General features: G+C 41.7%; 1 pseudogene; it reads right to left on the bottom strand.

Annotated features, from left to right (window-relative positions):
* Window positions 1–412: 412 nt before the first annotated feature.
* Window positions 413–7,627, bottom strand: part of LOC116698446 (trace amine-associated receptor 13c-like) — a 7,989-nt pseudogene continuing 774 nt past the window's right edge.

The following is a 7,627-nucleotide window of genomic DNA, read 5'->3' as shown; positions in this document are numbered from 1 at the left end:
CAAGCATCAGTATAAACATGGGGGGGGTAGCTCTGCTATGGCTGTGTGTGCGTTGTTCTGCAAAGAAAGAAATACTATTGTAAAGGCTACCATACACAATGCATAGGATTCATATATGATAGTGAATAAAAACAATGAACCCACTATTAATTACATTATCTAAATGCAGTGTAACTATTGTAGCATGTAAATAATGCACCTAAAATACAAACGTGAGCAGTGTCAACAATCACCATTATGAATCAACAGCCAGGTGTAACCTAGCTAACAGGTGAAGCACACAAGCATAAAAATGTTTATTAAATAAATGTATTTCATAAACTTGTATTTGTATTTTTACTGTTTATTCTTGTGATTTATATGTGTGTCTGATACTTAGCCCGAGTCTGATCCCAGTCCCTCCACAGCCTCTCTACAGCATGTTGGTTTCACGGGAGCCAGGCTGCAGTATCTGAAGAGTAACTATGAGTTTAACTGCTTTTCTAAACCAGGGGTAAAACAAGGCATAGATCACAGGGTTTAGACCAGAGTTACAAAAGAACACAAAGAGAACATAGGATGCAGATGAAGCATTGACCAAGCTGTCACCTGCAAGAGAGACACAGTAATATGGACAATAACATATTAGAAACACAACTATGAGAACACCAAGAGTCCTGGCTGCTTTCAGCTCTGATTTCTTTGCCTTTGGAGTCCCTGACAGCTGGAGTGTGACAGCTGTAATGTGAGAGCGCATGGCACGAGCCTGAGACACAGCCACGGCAAATACTCTCAGATACAGAGCTACAATGACCGTAACTGGAACAATGAGTACAAACCATGTCTACAGCTTTCATGACATAGTCAATGACCAACAAACATTCTCCGTAGCAAGAATTATCCCTCCCTGGTTGAGTCAGGTCAATCTTCACAAAGAGAAAGCTGTAGGAAGCAGAATAGAGCCAACACAGAAAAACACTGAGTGAGCAGGCAACCTCACGTGCACCGTCCTACACGATGTAAACAGTGACTGTAAAATGAACTTGTTTTTGTGGTCAACGAAGTGTGGTTGGCGTTTGAAGTAGAGCGACTAACGGTTCCGTTCCCCCTTCCACCTTGTACAGGGCTGTCTGACAGCAGTGGTAACGCTGTGGAAATATTGTGAAATATAGTGTACACTTAAAGGGATACTTGGCCGCCTTTACACCAGGTCTTAGCATGCGCAGTGTGTGTGCCGTTGCACCGCCTTTCCTTCACCCATCGTAGTGCGTGACCGTGTTTTTTTTGCATCTTAGACCGGAGTGATACTTACCGTGCCAAAAGGAATTGACTCATAGATGTTTTTCATACAGCTAGTAGACTTATAAATATCTTGCCATTATCCAATCCTATTCATGATTTCTAAGCTATATATATATATATATATCCACACGCACAGCCCATCACACACAACACCACACCAAACAACCGTCAAACGCGCTTGGGTGGAACTACTCACGTCCCTTTGGGCGGTCTGGGATCATGAACGTACGTTCACAGGTAGTGACACCAGAACGCCGCTGGAATTAGCTTTAGGAAAAGGTACGTTTCTGTGACACGCGGGTACAGAACGTGACAAATACCCCGGTCCTTCCAGGGGACCGTCCTGTGTTTGTTTAAAACCCCATCCAACACCCCAACCACCCTCCTACACAGAATGTCGGCTTTTCATATAATCGGGTACCACTGTCCGACTTTTTATATGTCATCTTAAGCTCCTGTTGAGCTGCTGCTCTGGCCTTCTGCGTTCTATACATGCTTAGGTGTGCTTTTTTGTTCATCGTATGGACGCTGAGGGAAATCCCAGCTTCCGTATTTTCTTGGTTGGCATTAGAACTTGCTTTGGCCTACTATAACATACCATTTAGTTTTTGATGTATTGTTTGAACTTCCTTCCTTGTGTTTGTTCCAGCCTTTGTGAATTGTCTACTCAGTGCTTATGAGTTCCAGCTGTTCATTAGGTCACCCGTCTTTTGACGTTAACAGCCCTCGTTCTCCCTCCCCTTTTCTCTGGTGCAGTTAATTGCCCATCGCCCCTTGGTTGCTGGTTCAGTACATCATAAGTGTTTTTTTATTACCAATCTTTACCCTGGGACAAACTCAATCCCCCTTCAGGTTGGAACCCTTAGAACACAAATTGTCACATTAAATAAAACAGGATTTAATTTCTTAAAAGTCTGATATATTGAAGCTCCACGCTGATACATATCATAACAACACAGTTTTTGGGACCGACTACTTCATCTCTACTTCCTACACTCCTACTCTCCCACCGTCCCATTTTCCCAGGAGACTCCTGTGTCCATTGCCATCTTCCCGGTTTCCTCCAGGTCATCACCTCCCCAATAGTTCTCCTAGTTTATGTCAAATTACCAAAAACCTTTTTTCTTTGTCATCTCACCCTGTTCTGTCACTTCAGAGCAAGTTTGCCCTAGCTACTCTGAACGTTACTGTTTCCCTCTAACACAATCTGCTACACAAATGTTTGTTTTTGGCGCGGTGATCAAGGATAGTCTTAGTCTTCCTCGGACGAGAGGAATATAGATTACTGTATACTTCCATTTTGCTAACTAAACTACATTTGTGTCCTGTTGATGACTTGAAAAAAACGTTTCCATGGTAATCTATTTTACTGTCAATCACCCCTTTGGAAGTGTCTTGCCTCTCCTGTCGCCTCCCGATCATTTACTTTTGGAGGTACTATATCATCTCGAGCTCTGGGATGAAGTGTGTTCTTGGTCCTGACGGCATTTGATATATCTTACGTACCCGTAAAATACTGCAATCCGCTTCCTTCTCTCAACTCTCTCTCGATATCTTCTCTCTCTCGCATCGGAGGGGTTTGATTTTATTAGGGTCCGGAGCTAAAAGCTTGTTTTTAATTTTTTCAATTTTTCCCCGCCTAGACACAAAGCATGAGAACTTTGTACTGTGGAGCAATCGTTCAAGACACGTTTAAGTTCCAGAATTGGCAACATCTGTATTGTTATAGTGCACATGTTACACCTGTCATAGCCTTACTTTGGATCTACTACAGTGTTGTTACTCTGCTCTTTCTTTTGGATCCTTCAAAAATAATGCACAAGTGATTATCTGAAATAAAAGAGACACGTCTGTTGCATAACCTAACATTATGAACGTTCTACTGTTTTGAAGACGATTTCTATTCTGTCTTTCATTTGGACTCGGTCCTCACTAGTCCTGGACTGGACTGACAAGGTTTGACTTACTACACAACTATTCAGATTCTCTCTCAACTGCTTTACTTTCATTTCTATCCTTAAAATACAGTCAACAGCTCCATCTTCTGTCAGTCAGCAAGAGTAATCCCCTGTGGGCATTTTAAGTTTGGCAGATCATGTGCTGAACAATAATTGTATGTGTGACACAAGCTGCTATGTAGGGGGTTTCTGCACAAATCTGTCACCAAGTGGAACGAAAGTGGACAACCAAAAAAGGACTCAGCTTTGACACCTGCCTCATTTAGTTTGGTTGAATCACACGAGGGTTTGGTTTCCCCCTTGCTGCATTCTTTTGTGTTGGTTTGAATGTCAGCACTCACACCTAGATGACCAGGAGTGTTAAGGCTATAAACCCTGTTTTTTGGTTTTGCACTGGAGGTTTCAACATGTAATTTAAGTGGTTCTCTTGTCATTTCAACATCAGTGATTTATAAAAAGACACAAAAACAATTATCACACAAAAAATTCCTATGGCTATGTACATTAAATAACTGACAATTGATGTTTTTCTAATAAAACTTGATTTATATCTTTACTAAATTTATTTCCGTCGGCTTGAAAAAATCCATAAAGAACCTCAGCCTGATCCAGAATGCTGCAGCCACGTGTTCTGACAGGAACCATGAAAAGAGACCACATCTCTCTGTTTTAGCTTCTCTGCATGAGCTTCCTGTAAAATCTAGAATAGATTTAAATCCGTCTTCTCATCTATCAAAGCTCTGCTCTTCATGGTCAGGTGCACCATCTTATCTAAGAGCTCATAGTACCTTACAACCCTACAGAGCACTACCCTCCCAGCATGCAGGGTGTACTTGTGGTTCCTCGTGGGGAAGAGTTCTAAGCCTGACAGGGCCCCCCTCTCTTCACGCTGTCTCTCTTGGTTATGCTTGATAAACTTATAGTTAAGGGCATAGAATTAAAATATTGTTGGGAGTGAGGCGTCGAGGCTCCGCTAACCCTGCCCGACCTGCTTCTCGTCATAGTTGTCAGATTGATCTATCATATTAACAAGCTATAATAAACCTAAAGGTAGACTTGGCATACCGCCCGTCCTGTTGGGGAGCGTTCTAGCCTGACCAGGCCCTCTCTTTACACCCTGTCTCTCTGGTTATGCTTTGCTAAAGCTTATGTTAGGCATAGAATTTGATTGTTAGGGAGTGAGGAGTTGCGGCGTCCGCCTACCCGGCCTCACCTGCTTCTCGTCATAGTTGTCGGATTATCTATCATATAATCAAGCCATATCTAAAATAAAGGGAGAACTTGGCAACAGCCCACCGATCCGTTTGGGAGAGTTCTAGCCCGACACGGCTCCTCCTTTGCCCTGTCTCTCGTTTTTTGCTGTAATAGTTTTAGCAGCTGGGACTTATTTTGACACATACTGAGTTCCCTCCCTCTCTCTTTCTATCTTTCCTTTATGTGCATCCATGTCTCAGAAAGTGCGGTTACTACCCTAGCTCTGGGGGTCATTCCCCGTAGTCCTTATGTTCTTTTTTCCCCCGCAATGTTCCCTCGGTATCATTGATGCTCCATTCATGGTACAGCTTCGCCTGGTCCCGCTACACGTTCTGCGGTGGCCATGTTCACTGCTACACTCTGCGGTGCCCAGCTACACCTGCTGTGCCTGTAATGCGTACAGGGCCCCTGCTATGCCATGAACTAGCCACAAAGAAACTGCTACACACCTACTATTTTTGTCTATTTTTGTTATTTCCACTCACCCCAACCGGCCCGTCAACGCCGCTACCAAGAGTCTGGTCTGTCCGAGGTTTCTTCTGCCTAAAAGGAGTTTGCCTCGCCACTGTCGCACTGTTGCTGTCTTTGGAGGACACTACTAGAACTGTTGGGTCCTTGTGAATTTTGGTGAGTGTGGTCTAGACCGACTCTACTCTATCTGTAAAGTGTCTGAGATACTCCAATAATTGATACATACATAAAAAAGGAAAAATTGAATATTGAGAACTGGAATTAAAAATTGCAATCCTTAACTCATTACATAATTTGGTTAAACTGAACTTTCTCTGTCCTATGAGTCAGAATGGGGCAAAGTTCTCACCTTCGCCTCCTCAAGGTAGAAGTATATGATCTTGTTGTTAAAAAGACTCTATAAAAGTAAATTACTGATTTAACTTCTTACTCAAGTAAAATCACAAAGTAGAGGCTTGAAAATGTACGTAAGTATAAAAGTAAAAGTATGCTTGCAAATGACAAGATCCTGGACCAAAGCACATGGTACCAGAGAGCCCGGCTACAGTGGACAAGGCAACAATGTCCTCTTATGATGTCATTGGCTACGTTTAATTGGCTGTCTGCTCCCTAAAACTATAGTTATTTTCATTGACCCAGAACTGGTACTCAAGGTAATAATTTTCACCGATAGCAAGATATGATTCAGTTTTGATTCTGTGAGACGTCTGATTTACCATCCAATTAAGATTATTTGTATTGATGATGCATAAAAAAAGGGAACTCCAGTGAAAAGATGTGAGACTAGATTAGACTGGATTAAATCTGATTCTGGTTCCATTTGTTGGCCCCGGTGTAACCCTGGGGCCCTGGGCCATTTTTACAGTTTAATTTTCGTCTGTTTATTTTATACAAAAGCTTGTAAAACATCAACCCTGTTGTCTACAGTCAAGTTTTAACATCATTTTTTTAGGGCAAACTGGGTTAACTTGCATGTTAAAATGGTTGTAGGGCCTTAAAGCATAATAATAATAAATAAATAAAATAATGAATCTTCAGATAGTATTGATCATCACAGACATATAGTAAAACCTAAGCCTTTTGCCATTCTAAAACACTTCTCATAGTCTTGGAGTCACACTGTGAAGAAATAATCATTATAGCTTATACAGTTGACAAACATACATACATTTTTTCAAAAAGTCAGACGTTTTGCTTTCATGACTTTTACTTATGCCAGTAATAACATATAATGTCATAGTTATTGATATTACACCCACAGCAAATGTTATCCAAGCAAATATGTGTCTAAATAGTGCACCATTTGCCTTCCATAGTATATAGGCATTTTTGTCCCCTCTGGCCTTCCATACAAGAGCGAGAGGACGAGCCAGCGGCATATAATGAGCCAAACACGCGATGATTATGGACATAAAGTTATCAATCTTGGATTATAACAGTATGGTTTAAAGCCCAAAGAGGCTGAAATCCAGCTGGATAGAAAATCCCCTGTAAGGCTAGAAAGACAGGAAAAAGACCGCCGTAAACCCAAACGTCAGGATTTAAACAAAACCGTAATGAGTAAATCGCTTGTATGTTCAAAAGTATTAAACTATGAATCAGGGTACTTTTTTACTCGTGGGCGAGTGTCTCGGGCTCAGGTTAAAACACCGACGGAGACAACTTCTCTCTGTTGATGCTTTATTCCATCAAGCATCAGTATAAACAGGGGGGGGGGTAGCTCTGCTATGCTGTGTGTGCGTTGTTCTGCAAAGAAAGAAATACTATTGTAAGGCTACCATACACAATGCTAGGATTCATATTGATAGTGAATAAAAACATGACCCACTATTAATTACATTATCTAATGCAGTGTAACTATTGTAGCATGTAATAATGCACCTAAAATACAAACGTGAGCAGTGTCAACAATCCACCATTATGATCACAGCCAGGTGTAACCTAGCTAACATGGTGAAGCACACAAGCATAAAATGTTTATTAATAATGTATTTCTATAAACTTGTATTTGTATTTTTACTGTTAATTCTTGTGATTTCTATGTGTGTCTGATACTTAGCCCGAGTCTGATCCCAGTCCCTCCACAGCCCTCTCACAGCATGTTTGGTTTCACGGGAGCCGGCTGCAGTATCTGAAGAGTAACTATATTTTAACTGCTTTTCTAACCAGGGGTAAAACCAGGCATAGATCACAGGGTTTAGACCGGTTACAAAGAACACAAGAGAATAGGATGCAGATGAGATTGACCAAGCTGTCACCTGCAGAGAGACACAGTATATGGACAATACATATTAGAAACACAACTATGAAACACCAGAGTCCTGGCTGCTTTCAGCTCTGATTTCTTTGCCTTTGGAGTCCCTGACAGCTGGAGTTGACAGCTGTAATGTGAGAGCGCATGGCACGAGCCTGAGACACAGCCAGCAAATACTCTCAGATACAGAGCTACAATGACCGTAACTGGAACAATGAGTACAAACCATGTCTACAGCTTTCAGAACATAGTCAATGACCAACAAACATTCTCCGTAGCAGAATTATCCCTCCCTGGTTGAGTCAGGTCAATCTTCACAAAGAGAAGCTGAGGAAGCAGAATAGAGCCAACACAGAAAAACACTGAGTTTAACTCTGTTCACAGTGATTCTGGTGGTGTAATGCAGAGG

This window comes from Etheostoma spectabile, chromosome 11 (assembly GCF_008692095.1).
Source record: "Etheostoma spectabile isolate EspeVRDwgs_2016 chromosome 11, UIUC_Espe_1.0, whole genome shotgun sequence".
In the NCBI taxonomy this organism is placed as follows: domain Eukaryota; kingdom Metazoa; phylum Chordata; class Actinopteri; order Perciformes; family Percidae; genus Etheostoma; species Etheostoma spectabile.
This window is presented reverse-complemented; position numbering and strand designations above follow the sequence as displayed.